Source organism: Rhinatrema bivittatum, chromosome 3, assembly GCF_901001135.1.
Source record: "Rhinatrema bivittatum chromosome 3, aRhiBiv1.1, whole genome shotgun sequence".
Taxonomy (NCBI): Eukaryota; Metazoa; Chordata; class Amphibia; order Gymnophiona; family Rhinatrematidae; genus Rhinatrema; species Rhinatrema bivittatum.
In genome coordinates, this window is record NC_042617.1 from 537076632 (window position 1) to 537091438 (window position 14807).

General features: G+C 51.3%; 1 protein-coding gene across 1 annotated transcript in view; it reads right to left on the bottom strand.

Annotated features, from left to right (window-relative positions):
• The window catches only part of IFT172 (intraflagellar transport 172), a 649332-nt gene that overhangs the window by 296402 nt on the left and 338123 nt on the right, over positions 1 to 14807 (bottom strand). The gene's annotated exons all lie outside the window — the stretch shown is intronic.

The following is a 14807-nucleotide window of genomic DNA, read 5'->3' on the forward strand; positions in this document are numbered from 1 at the left end:
GGGAAGCTGAGTCCATCTGTCTACACTAAGTAAAATAAAATTATCAGGTAAGTAATTTTTCCATTTCCTAGCATGTAGACAGATGGACTTAGGAACAGTGGGATGTACCAAATCTACTTCCGAACAGGGCGGGAGGCTGCCCACGGTGCAGTCAACACCACATATGCAAAGGCTGCATCCTCCCAGGCCTGCACATCCAGATGATAAAACCTGGAGAAAGTATGTAAGGAGGACCACATCGTAGCTCGTCAAATGTCGACAGGAGACAATAATTTAACCTCCGCCCATGACACTGCCTGAGCCCTAGGGGAATGAGCCCTAACCTGAGAAGGCAACAGCTTTTCAGAATCCACATATGCGACCGTGACCACCTCCTTAATCCAGTGAGCTATTGTAGCTCGTGAACCTGGTTCACCCTGCTTCCTTCCACCATGGAGGACAAACAGGCGATCCGTCTTTCAGAAAGGTTCAGAAACCTCCAGATACCACACAAGTCTCTTAACATTCAAGAAATATAAGAGGAGATACTCCTCCGTGTCCCTGACCTTAGCCATGGATGGCAAGGAAATGGACTGATTCAAATGAAATTCCAAGACTACTTTAGGCAAGAAAGATGGAACAGTATGCAGCTGTAGCGCCCCTAGATTCACTCGAAGGAACGGCTCCTGGCAAGACAAGGCCTGCAGCTTGGAAATTTGATGCGCAGAACATAAGCCACCAGAAACACCGTCTTCAAGGTTGATAACCACAAGGAAAGGCCACACAGTAGTCAAAATGTAGGGCCCACCGGGGGGCGCTGTTCGCAGCGAATGAGGGCGGACGCGTGACGGCTCGGCTCCGTGCTCCCTACCGCCAAACGACCTATTCTTTAGCTGAGTTCGGCTCCAAAACCCGGCGATTTTATTCGTGCAGGCAAGTGTGACCCTCTGAGCCCCGAGGCGCGATGGCAACCAAGCGTAAACCTGCAGACCTGAAGCAGTTCTCTTATGAGAAGCAGGGAGCTGCAGGACAAGATGGCGCCGAGGCTGCGACCCTGGCAGACCGCGAGCAGGGAGAGGAGGCGGAGCAGCGCGACGGTGCAGGATCGGCGACTCAGCATATTGATCCGGCTGAAATCCTCACACGTTCTGAGGCCAGAAACTGGTTTATGGAGCTCCGGGCGGACTTAAAGCAGCACAGAGATGCACTTATGGCCTCCATGGCAGACTTAAAGGAAGACCTGGCTGCCCTGGGGAACAGGGTGGACGAGACAGAAAATAGGCTGGATGGCCATGGTGAGTCCATCAATTCCCTTATATCTCAGCAAACCACTTGTTCCTCTGACCTGCTGACTTTGGAGGACCTTGAAAATCGAAGTCGGCGCAATAATCTGCGCATCAGGGGCGTGCCCGAACTACCAGAGTATGCAGAGGTAGCAGAGACTGCATCGAAAATCTGCAATTTCATTTTGAACCAAGCCTTGGAGGGGGAAGGGCTGGACCCTTCTAGTAGCACTGATATTCAATTTGACAGGGCACATAGAGCGCTGGGGCCTAGGTCCGATCAGAGGCCCCGGGATATCGTGTTGTGCTTCACTAGTTTCCCTCTCAAAGACAAAATCTACAATATTGCCCGGAATCTCAAGGAACTTCAGTGGCAAAATCATCAAATATCCATATTCCAGGACTTGTCACCGGTCACACTGAAGAAGCGATTCGAACTGCGGGACGTCACGGCGCAACTGCGAGAGAAAAATATACGCTACCGTTGGACCTATCCCTTTGGGCTTTCATTTCAGGTACAAGGTGTGGGTTACAGAATCACCTCCTTGTCCGAGGCACCAGGAGTATTTTCTAAAGCTCAGTTGCCGATTCAATTTCCACTACCACTTGCACCACAACCACTACCCAGAAGGGATGAGGCACCGAGGTGGCAAAGGGCTGAGAAAGGAGGGAAGCGTCTTCGGAGGCAGCCTGGCCTGCGTGGAACAGCTACTTCGGATAAAGGCTGACTTTTTCTTGCTATTTCCTTTCACCGGGAAGTACTGTTACCTTTGCAGCCGAGGACTTGAGGCGGTTGCATAATTTGCTAATTTCACATGCAGGGTTGGTCTCCTGTGGGTTTAACAGGGATCCAGCTCTCACTACAATACTGAGGCATGTGATGTTGTTCATCGCGTTTTTGATGCATATAGGTCTGTTCAAGTGTTACTGTTTAAATAATGTCTATGGTTCAGCGAGGCGAGGAGGGTAGCTGCGGGGGGACGGGTCGTCAGTGTGTTCCTTACCACAGACCTCCAGAGGTGGTGTATCCAGTCATGTGGGGCAGGGATACTGTAGGAATAACATGGGGTTACACTGGTTGTTTATGGATTGTTGCTGTGACAGGTGTTAGTTTTATTGTGGGTGCCAGCGGTTGTGGGACTGACCACGGGGACGTAGGTGGCAGGAAGGCTACTGGCGCTGCGGCTAATGGGTCACGGGTGAGGAGAGCTGGGCTGGACTCTGGTAGATGCTTCTCTACTTGTCTGATGATATGGCGACTAAAATTTTATCCCTTAATGTAAAGGGGATTAACACACCACGTAAGCGCAACCTCTTACAGAGGGAATTATCTAGACAGGGGGCGGGAATTGTATACCTGCAGGAAACGCACATCAGGAAGCATCATCAACGGCTGTTGCGTTTTGCGCAGTACCCCACGGCCCACTGGGCGGCCAGTACTAAAAATACTAAGTACGCTGGGGTGGGTATACTTCTAGCCTCCTCTTTTGCTCATGAGGAGTTATTCCATGTTTGTGATCCACAGGGGCGTTATGTGCTGGTTAGGGTACGGGTGGGCACGCAGGTCCTTACTCTGGTTAACGTGTATTTCCCTACTGCTCACAAGACCCAATTCCTTCGGGATCTTCGGGATTTATTGTCAAAGCATGTGGAGGGTGAACTTATCCTGGGGGGAGATTTTAATTTTGTGCAGACTCCACGACTAGACTCAAGCTCTGGGAAGGTGGCTGACCCCCAAACACGACGACAGTGGCGGGATATTATGGAGGATTGGAGCCTTGTGGACGCCTGGAGGGACCGTTATCCAACGTCACGGGCCTATACCTTTTACTCACACGTACACGGCACATACACCAGAATAGATTGCTTTTTTCTGGCCAGGTCTTTGCTGAACTCGATTGTCCAAACTGATATTGATAATATTACCTGGTCAGACCATGCACCAGTCTGGCTGGTGTGTCATTTCAGGGACCTGCAAAGGGGGTTCAGACCCTGGCGCCTCAATGATTGTTTACTCAAGGACACCTCCTTCACAGATCAATTGGCACGCACACTGACAGAATATTTTCAGACTAACCAGACGGAAGGCATGTCTCCATTGGTTATATGGGAGTGTTCCAAGACGGTGATCAGGGGTGAGTGTATTGCACGAACTGCATTTTGTAACCGGGAAAGGGAGAGTCAACGGCGAACCTGGTTGCAGGACTTGACTGAATTGACTCAGGCCCATAGTCGCACCCACTCTGCCGCTCTTTATCGGCAAATTTTACTCCTTAAAGATAAATTACGAGCTTTGGAGGACACGGCAGTCAGCCACCAATTGATGCTTTTAAAACAGCAATTTTATGAAGGGGGAAACAAGGCAGGAAAGTACTTGGCCAGGCAATTGAAAGCAGCCCAATCTAGAACGCTCATATCTAAAATACAGAATGCCCCTGGCACTCTGATCACCGTCTCGGAGGATATTAGGAAGGCCTTTACTGAATTTTATTCTACTTTATATACTCGGGACACTCACATTCAGGAGGCGGAAATAGAGCAGTATTTGGACACGGTTCAACTGCCAGTTCTTAGTGAGCGCTGGCAACATGTGCTAGATAAACCCATCGAAGAAGGGGAAGTTTTGGCGGCCATTAAGCTCCTTAAGCCTGGCAAAGCGCCAGGCTTGGATGGATTCACTGGAGTCTATTACCGTAAATTTGCCACCCAAATTGCAGACCCACTATCGAAAGCCTTTAACTCCCTACTAGAGGGAAAGACATTCACCTCCGAATCCAACACAGCGGGGATCTCTGTTCTGGCTAAACCTGGGAGGGACTCCACTAAATGTAGCTCATATCGCCCTATTTCATTAATCAACATTGACCTCAAAATCCTGGCTAGGGTATTAGCGGCCCGGCTCAACGGTGTTCTCCCTGACCTGATTCATAATGATCAGGTGGGTTTTGTTCCCGGGCGTTTAGCAGCTGACAATGTGAGGAGGATTGTTAACATAGTCGATGTGGTCCAGCAACAGCGAATCCCAGCAGTGCTTTTGGCGCTTGACGCCGAAAAAGCGTTTGATCTGGTCCATTGGGAATTTTTGTTTAAGGTCCTGGGCAAAATGGGATTTGGGGATGCTTTTACGAGCTGGATACAGAAGCTCTATGAGCGTCCCAAGGCTAGGGTGAAGGTTAATGGGGGATATGGCCCCCCTTTTGACATACAGCGCGGAACCAGACAGGGGTGCCCCTTGTCTCCCCTGCTTTTTGCCTTGTTCCTGGAGCCTTTTGCCATTAGGGTTCGTGAGGCTGGGTCCATTAAAGGGATCTGGGGTGGCATGGTTCATTCAAAAATCTCGCTTTTTGCGGACGACGTTATGCTGACCTTGTCTGATCCTGAAGCGTCCTTACAGGGGGTAATGGCTGAATTACAAGGCTTTTCGGCGGTCTCCGGGATGCGTATTAATTACGATAAATCAGAAATACTTAACCTGACTCTCCCGCCTTCAATAGCCCTGGACCTGAAGGCCAAATTTCCCTTTTTATGGGCTCCCTCCTATTTGAAATACTTGGGGGTGAAAATTGGACCCCACGTTAACCAATTGTTTACCCTGAATTATAACCCCTTGGTGACTAATATAAAGGAGAACCTAAGGCGCTGGGATAGACAAGTGTTCTCGTGGATGGGGCGTATAGCTATTGTTAAAATGAACGTTCTTCCCCGTTTTTTGTACTTCTTCACCACTATACCCATTAGTCTCCCTGTTATATTGCTCAAGCAATGGCAGCAACTATTGTGTGGCTTTATTTGGCGAAGACGACCTCCCAGGGTTGCAAGGTCTATTCTATACCTGCCTAAAAATAGGGGGGGCCTACATTTGCCTAATCTCTTGTGGTACTACTATGCTGCTCAGTTGCGGGCCCTGGTGGCCCTTCACGGAACTAGGGATGTCCCGCAGTGGGTGCGGTTTGAACAGGGGATGTTGGGGTCTTTCCCTATCACGGCGCTGCCCTGGCAACCTAGCGCCACGTGGGGCGAGATCGGTTATTACCCCTTCGCTCTGCGCACTACGATGCGGATATGGCATCGATGGCAAAAGGAACTAGTGGGTCCTGAAACGTACTCTATGTTAACTCATTTATTTACAAACACTGCGGTGCCCCACCTTGAATGCCCGCTAGGCCTCAAGGAGTGGCAAGAGTCAGGGATCTTATGTCTGGGACAGATGCTACAGCAAAGCAAACTATTATCTAGAACGCAACTTAGTGCTCTACATCCCGGTAGCACATTGGATTTTTTACTATATGCTAGAATATCTTCCTTCATGCAAACAGGGATACGACGAAGCACTGTAAGGACTAAAAACACTCTTTTTGAGACACTCTGTCAACATGCTTCGACCATGAAGGGAATCATATCTAAAATATATGCATTGTTCAACACCAAAGTGTTGACGGCCCATAAATATAGAGCGCTCTGGGATTTAGAGTTCCCGGGTTCCCTAGACGATCATGATTGGGATATCATTTATTCTCGTGCTGGCAAATGTTCCATCTCAGCTGGGCTACAAGAGAATTGTTATAAAATGTTGTTTAGGTGGCATTACACACCGCTAGCCTTACACAGATTTTACCCCCACCTTTCTGATGGCTGTTGGCGGAACTGTGGAGCTCAGGGCACATACCTGCATATATGGTGGTCTTGTCCCCAAATTCAGGGTTATTGGCAGGAGGTGATTCAGTGGCTATCTCAGTTGTTACGTGTCCCTTGTGTGGCTCGTCCTTGGCATATTTTACTGGGTGCGCCTATGAATGAACATACCACTCCACACCAAAAGTTGATTTTGCAAATTTTTATTGCAGCGCGTACAGAGTTGGCTATTCTTTGGAAACAGATCACGGCCCCATCGCTTGCTGCGGTACAACATCGTCTGTTTTCTCTATACCAATTGAGCAGACTTACTGCCGTACATCAGAATCGTCTAACCTCTTTCAAAGCTGTCTGGGGTCCATACCAAACATGGCTAGCTGGTCACACTTCCATCTAAAGTTTCTTTGTTTTAGTGGCGTCATACCAATGCCTATGATTCTAGTCTTAGCGTTAGTTTTTCCCATATTACAATCCTGTCCATTTGAATATCCTGTACCAGTGTGGGGAGGGGAGGGGGGGTGGGGATTGGGAGGTTCTTCTGGGTTCTAGGTTACCATGATTCTTTGTTCTTTACTTTTGCTTTTGCAGTCTGGTTTGCGAATGCAGTATGCTATTCAATAAGCTGCTTTTGATATCGTTAACTACTGTATCCTATTGGTACGGCTCTTCTGATCATACCTGTTGTTCATTTTGTTATCTCTTATCTTATGTTTCATGAAAGCCTGTTCTTTGCCTGTTTTAAGCATATTGCTGTTTTTCTTTGTGTGACCTGATTATACAATAAAAAGATTATATACAAAAAAATGTAGGGCCCACCAAAAAGTCCAGCACCAAATTAAGACTCTACAAGGGAACTGGTAACCTCAAGGGAGGCTGAAGATGCTTCACTCCCTTAAAAAAACGGGCCACATCAGGATGAGACGATAAGGAAACACCATTCACCGGGCCTCTGAAACAGGCAAGAGCTGCAATCTGTACCTTCAAGGAATTAAGGGCCAATCCTTTATTCAACCCATCCTGCAAAAAGTTCAGCATGAATGGAATCTTAACTGAATGAGGAAGAATACCTCGCTCTTCGCACAAGGTCTCAAACACTCTCCAAACCCACACATAGGCTAAGGAAGTGGAGAACTTACAAGCGTGGAGTAAATTGGCAATCATCGCCACCTTACTCCACGCCCTTGAGAGGGTTTGGCTCTTGAGAGGGCTCAATAGGTGAGCCCTCTCAAGGGCCAAACCATAAGACAGAACAGAGTTGGATCCTCGTGAAGAACCTATCCCTGCTGCTACAGATCAATGTGTGGTGGAAGATGAAGGGGGGTCTCCACCAGGAGTCTCCACAAATCTGCATACCATAGACGCCTGGGCCAGTCCAGTGCCACCAGGAGTACCAGCCCCCTGTGGCCTTCGATCTTGCGAATTATCCTGCCCAACAAGGGCCACGGAAGAAAGGCATAAAGCAACTTGTTTTCCGTCCAGACTTGTATGATAGCATCTATGCCCAACTGTTGGGTCGGCTCCAGCCGGCTCTTCGCAAAGTTGACTACCCAACCTAATGCCTGCAATTGCTGTACCACCAGCCGAACCGCCCGCGTGCACAATGCTTCCGACTTTGCCCGGATGAGCCAATCGTCGAGATAAGGATGGACCAGAATTCCTTGACGGCGCAGGAAAGCTGCTACGACCACGAGAACCTTGATGAACACCCTCGGAGCAGTCGCTAAGCCGAACGGTAGGGCACAAAACTGGTAATGGTTCCCTAACACCATGAATCTCAGGTACCTCTGATGATGCTCCCTGATTCCTATGTGAAGGTACACCTCGGTCAGGTCCAAAGAAGCCAAAAATTCTCCCTTGTGGATGGCCGCAATAACAGACCGTAGCGTCTCCATGCGAAAGCGAGGAACGCGCAACGCCTTGTTTACGACCTTTAAATCCAAGATCGGCCTGAACGTGCCCTCCTTCTTTGGAACCACGAAGTATATGGAGTACCGGCCAGTCTTGCGCTCGGCCGGTGGGACCGGCAATACCGCCTCCAGAGACCGCAATCGGTCCAAAGTTTGGGCGATAACCTGCTGCTTTTCCAGAGGACCGTAAGGCGACATCATAAAAAGATCCCGGAGGGGACGAGCAAAATCCAACTCGTAACCGTGGTGGATGACATCGAGAACCCATTGATCTGAAGTTATCTTGACCCATTCCTCCCAAAACTGGGACAACTGACCCCCGATGCATGGAAGAGAGGAATGGGCCTGCGCGCCTTCATTGCGAAGTCTTGTCGGGAACAAATCCTTGCGAGGGTCCGGAAAGTTGCGGCCGCCTGCCGCGAAAGGAAGAAGTCCAGGATTGGGACCGTGCCGCTGGCTGTCTTTGGGAAAAGGAACCGCCTCTCCCCATGTGGAACCATCGCTGACCCCGAAAACGAGCCCTGGAATTCCCAAAGGGCCGAGTCTGACGGGGCTTATCCTCGGGCAACTTATACACCTTATTATCTCCTAGGTCCTTAATGAGCTGATCCAGCTCATCCCCAAACAACACCTTACCTTTGAAGGGGAAAGAACCTAAACGTGCCTTAGAGGATGCATCTGCTGACCAACGACGGAGCCACAGCAGCCGCCTGGCTGAAACCGCAGACGACATGATTCGCGCCGAGGTCCGCAGCAGGTCATACAAAGCGTCCGCTGTATAGGTGACCGTAGCCTCCACGCAGTTGGCCTGCTCCGCCTCGCCAGGAGGAAGATCCTGCGTTGTAAGCAATTGCTGGACCCAGCGCAAATTTGCCCTCTGCACGAGGCTGCTACAAGCCGCCGCCCGGACCCCTAATGCCGCAACCTCAAAGATGCGTTTCAATAAGACCTCCAACTTCCGATCTTGGAGATCCTTCAACGCAATCCCCCCCGAGACAGGGATGGTAGTGTGCTTCACCACGGCCGTGACCGCTGAATCTACTGAAGGGTTCTTGAGGAGATCCAAGGTTTCCGCCGGTAGGGGATACAGCTTATCCATAGCCCTGCTTACCCGCAAAGAAGCTTCTGGGAGGTCCCATTCCTTAGACACAATCTGAAAAACTTTATGATGGAATGGAAAAGTTTGCAGGGAGGCCCGCAGGCCCGCCATAGCCACATCCCCCGTGGACGTGTCAGCTTTCTGATGTGGGGCCGCGATTTCCAATTCCTTTAAAACATGAAGGATTAAAAAGCTTAACTCCTCTTTACCAAATAATCTGAGCACCTGGGGGTCATCTCCTTCCACAGCCCCCTGCCCGGCAGTGCCATCCAACCCGGGCGCCCCCGGGGAGTCCGGAGCGAGGTCCGGCACCTCCGGACCACCAGCACCCCCCTGCGAACGAGGGCCGTGAGCCCCAGCCTTCCCCATATTTACACTTGCCCTGGGGATTTTTGGTGGAGGGGGACCATCCACCTCCACACCAGCTTCAGCCTCTAAAAAAGCTTTGTGCATTAAAAGCACAAACCGTGAAGAAAAAGGAGTCACTGACCTTTTCAGGCTGTCTGCCGCGGGCCGGGAGGGGGGAGGGGGCCGATGCGCCTCCGAATCGGGCGTGCTCTGTGGGGATAAGGCAGGCAGTGAAGGAGGAGGGGAGAATTCCTCCTCCGACGCCGATTCCCCTGCCTGCCGCGTGGTCAAGATGGCCGCCGCCCCCCTGACGATGGGATGCGGGGCCGAAGCTCGGGGAACCTGAACCCTCTTCTGTCATGCTGAGCCGGGGAGAGAGGATCCGCTGTGGGCAGCGCTCGGCTCCCGAGAGGGTCCCTCGCCCCCGGGAAGACATCGGGAGCAGAGACCCTCTCGGGAGAGTTGCGCCCCCGCCCCCCCACAGGCCGTGCAGGCCGAAGAACGTGGCATGCCGATGTGGGAAGACAAACTGCCACAAAAAAGCGCGCCAAAAATGTAAGTACTGCACCGCTAGTCACAGGAACGCACCGGGTGAGCTAGCCACCCCCTCTGTAGTCCCGGGACCGATTAATGGCAGGCCGGGGCTGAAATGAAAAGGCTCACTGCCTGCCACCAACAGGACTTAAGCGGCCGCTGTTTCCGTTGTGTGGTTTTTTTTTTTTTTTTTAATGAATAAACAAAGCTTACAAGCCCCCTTCAGAGGAACCTCTGGAACATATTACATGTGGGGGGAGGGTGACCGGCCCACCGGTAATCTCTCCCCCTGTCCCCTGGGACTATCCTAGCTCCGGGTAAATAGTGAGAGGGCAGTGCCCTACAAGCCTGCCCTGAAGTTTGTCACCTCGCTGCGCAAAAAACACCAATAGACAAGACCAACCTCCGTTAATTCAAAAATATTTCCTTTTTTTTTTTTAAACTAGACAAAGGAAGGAAGGAAGAAACGAATTAATCTAGTCAGGGTTAATTGAGATAAACAAAACCTGGATAAGCAATGTGGAAAACCGAGAGATCAGGACCGCAGGTTATGCCTCTCAATCTGCTAGAGTCAGAGAAAATACTGAGGGATCGCAGGTGGCACACCAGTATATCTGGGGGGTGCTTTTCAGCTTTTCTCTGACTCCATCTGCTGAAGGGGAGGCATAACCCAGCAGTCTGGACTGATCCTGGTACGTACAGGGAAAGGTGTTTTCCATATTCTTTCTTGAAGCTCTGGGTACTAGAACTGGTACTACTTGTCTAGATGACTGAATGTATTTGAACAATTCAAATACATCATCACTAGGCTCTGCTTCGTTTGGAAATTGAATGAATTTTCTGGCCACCTTTTGAACAAAGGCAAGGTATATCATGTCTTCCGGAGAAGATGTATTCATAGGTTGCTGAGGGGATGGATCTGATGGAGATCTGGGGATTCCTCATCATTTGAACTTAATGATATAGAGGCATAAGATGATCCTGAGCCTGCCTATGAATCAGATGATAAAAGATTCTTCTGGGATTGTCCTACCCCCAGAAAAAGGTTTATCATGAGACTGAATGTGCATCAGAGTCAGAATCTTTTCATTTCTACGTTGATAAGGCAGTAAAATGGATTAATGGTCCAGTTTGGAAGCTATAGTGTTCAAAATTGGTGACATTTGCTCCGATGATGCAGGAAAAGGCAAACCTTGTGTATCTTTAAAATACTTCTTCAACTCAAGTCACATTTTTCCACAATAGAATGATGACCTGATCCTATTAGACTGCTGTGGAAGAGCTGTCTAAATCTGGAACCAGAACTGGCACTGGCAAAGGAATTTTTCATTTTGAGGTGTAGTTTCTACAAGACCAGTAATCAAAGGCATTTAGCCAGATAGCTTGAGAGTTATCCAGTTAAATGCTGACTTTTCAATATCACCGGTACCTAATACCTTCATTAGTGAGGGATAGCCTCAACTGAGGAGTTCTATTATCATAATCACATACAGTACAGCAGGAGATAGTCAGCATAGCTATGTACAGACAGATATAGACTCTCTTTGAAAGAGTATTCTCTGCTATGTAAATAGGAAAATTAGTTTCTTACCTGATAATTTTCGTTCCTGTAGTACCAAGGATCAGTCCAGGACACCTGGGTTGTGACTCCGCACCAGTAGATGGAGACAGACTAAAACTTGTGGGCGGAGCCATATATGCCCCTGTGCCAGTCACAGCCCCTCAGTCATACGTAATGTCAAAGTAGAAACACAACCAGAGAACTAAACTCGCTATAAACCGCTTAAAAACCGGGGAAAGAAAAAACACCCCTCCTGGAAACGGACTCTCCAACCGAGAGAGCTAAACAAGCGGAACAGAATAATTCAGAACAAAGAGCGGACTCTCCATTACTTCAGCGCAGCACTGCGGGCGGGATCCTGGACTGATCCTTGGTACTACAGGAACGAAAATTATCAGGTAAGAAACTAATTTTCCTTTCCCTGTACGTACCAGGATCAGTCCAGGACACCTGGGATGTACCAGAGCAAACCTACCAAGGGTGGGAAGCAGAGAGTCCCGCTCGGAGTACCCTCTCTCCAAACCCCCGGAACCGGTAGCCCGGACATCCAACCGGTAATGCCTGATAAAGGTATGCAACGTCTGCCAGGTAGCCGCCCTGCAAATTTCCTGAGGCGACACCTGCGAAGCTTCCGCCCAGGACGCCGATTGAGAACGAGTCGAGAACGAGTCGAGTGAGCCTTCAGGCCCACGGGAAGTGGTTTTCCCCGCATTAAGTAAGCCGAACCAATGGCCTCCTTGAGCCAACGGGCGATCGTTGTGCGTGACGCTGCTGCCCCTGTCTTTGGACCAGAGAACAGGACAAACAGATGATCTGTGACCCGAAAAGGATTAGTAACCTCCAGATAGGGAAGGAGGGATCTCCGCACGTCAAGCTTCCGTAATTCCCTTTCTTCTGGAACGGAGGACTCCCTTCCCACAAAAGCTGGCAACTCCACCGATTGATTCACGTGAAAAGACGACACAACTTTCGGAAGAAAGGAGGGAACCGTCCGCAAAGAAACTCCGGAATCCGAAATACGCAAGAAAGGTTCTCTACAGGACAGGGCCTGTAACTCGGAAACACGCCGTGCCGAGGCAATCGCCACCAAGAACGCCGTTTTTAAAGTGAGATCCTTAAGAGTTGCGCGTTTCAAGGGCTCAAACGGCGCCGTGCAGAGAGCGGAGAGAACCCAATTGAGGTTCCAAGCCGGACAAGGGAGACGCAATGGAGGACGAAGGTGCTTAGCACCCCGAAGGAAACGAGAAATGTCCGGATGAAGTGCCAGGGACGTACCACGGACCTTACCTCGCAAACAACCAAGCGCCGCCACTTGGACCCGTAGCGAACTGCCCGCCAGACCCTTGGCCAAACCTGCCTGGAGGAACGCCAGAATGTCGGAGACGGAAGCCGAAGTGGGGTCCACCCCACGCTGCACGCACCATTCCTCAAAGACCACCCAGACACGGACATACGCCAGAGACGTTGACTGCTTCCTGGAACGCAGCAGCATGGCTACCACCGCATCTGAGTAACCTTTCCACTTCAGCCGACTCCTCAAGCCATGCCGCGAGATAGAAGTGATCCGTATCCTCCAAACAGACGGGGCCCTGATGGAGCAGGCCCGCCATTCCTTGGAGCCGAAAGGGCGCTGATACCGCCAGCTGGGCGAGGTCTGCGAACCACGGCCGGCGCGGCCACTCCGGTGCCACCAAGATCACCTTGGCTGGGTGCAATTCTATGTGCCGTAGAATCTTGCCGAACATCGGCCACGGGGGAAACACGTAGAGCAGCACATTCGTCGGCCAGGGAAGCACCAACACATCGACGCCTTCTGCCCCCCGTCCTCGAAGTCGACTGAAAAATCGCGGGGCCTTCGCGTCGTGCCACGTGGCCATGAGATCCATGTGGGGCACCCCCCCACGTTTTGCAAATGAGCAGAAATGCTTCGGCCACAACTCCCACTCTCCGGAATCCAGGCGATGACGGCCGAGAAAAAATCCGCCTGCACGTTGTCAACTCCCGCAATGTGAGACGCTGCTATGTTGCTGAGATGTAGCTCCGACCAGGCCATCAAGCACTGAGCTTCCTCCGCCACCTGGGGGCTCCTTGTCCCGCCCTGGCGGTTGATGTATGCCACAGTGGTCACAGTGTCCGACAACACTCGAACTGCCTTCCCCCGCAGCAACGGCAGGAAGGCTTGCAGGCAGGGCCAGACGGACCGCTCCGGTCTCTAGGCGATGGCCAGACCCCTGGGCTGGCGACACGGACCATAGGCCTTGGACTGCGCTCCCCACGCAGACCGCTCCCCAACCGGAAAGGCTGGCATCCGTGGTCACCACTGTCCAGTTGGGCACCCGAAAGGAGACCCCAGACGACAGATGCTTGGGATCCAGCCACCAGAGCAGGCTGGACCTCGCGTGTTCCGTGAGCGGAAGCGGTAGATTGAGTTCCTCCGAGACCGGCTTCCAGCAGGATAGAAAGTAGGACTGTAATGGTCGCAGATGAGCGAATGCCCAGGGAATCAGCGCCAGCGTTGAAGCCATAGGCCCTAGGACCATAAAGTAATCGCAGACCCGCGGTTGGCGGAGAGACAATAGGCGTCGTACTTGAGCTTGCAGTTTGCACACCCGTTCGTGCGACAGGAACACCTTGCCCAGCTTTGTGTCGAAAAGAGCTCCCAGATATTCCAAGGTCTGCGCGGGGTGTCAGATGACTCTTGCTGCAGTTGATCACCCATCCTATGGACTGCAGAAGGTGGAGGACCCTGGCTACCGCCATCCGACCCGAGCCTCGGACGTCGCCCGAATCAACCAATCGTCCAGGTAAGAATGGACCAAGAGACCTTCTCGGCGCAGCTACGCCGCCACCACTACCATCAGCTTCGTGCATGTACGTGGGGCCGTCGCGAGCCCGAAGGGGAGCGCTCGGAACTGGTACTGCCGCCCTAGTATGCAGAACCTGAGGACGCGTTGGAATGACGGATGAATGCCGATGTGAAGATATGCCTCCGTGAGATCCAGGGAGGCCAGGAACTTGGAGGCCAGGAACTCGCCGGGCCTTACCGCAGCGATGACTGAACGAATCGTCTCCATTTTGAAGTGAGGAATGCAAAGGCATCGACTTATCCCTTTGAGATCCAGAATCAGTGTGGACGTGCCGTCTTTCTTCGGGACGATGAAGTAGATGGAGTAACGGCCCTTGCCGTGTCGGCTGACCGTGATTGGGGAAAAAAAACCTCCCAAGCCGTCTAAGCGTCGGATGGTGTCGAGCACAGCAGCAGTCTTCTCGGGGCCTTGCAGGGCGAGATAAGGAACTTGTCCGCTGAAGTACGAGCACAATCTAACGCGTAGCCGTGTCCTATCACGTTGAGGACCGACTGGTCTGACGTTATGCCGGCCCAGTCCTCGAAAAATGACGACAACAGCGCCCTGACGTTAGGAACGGCGTGTTGAGGCTGCAGCAAGAGATGGACCGACCACATT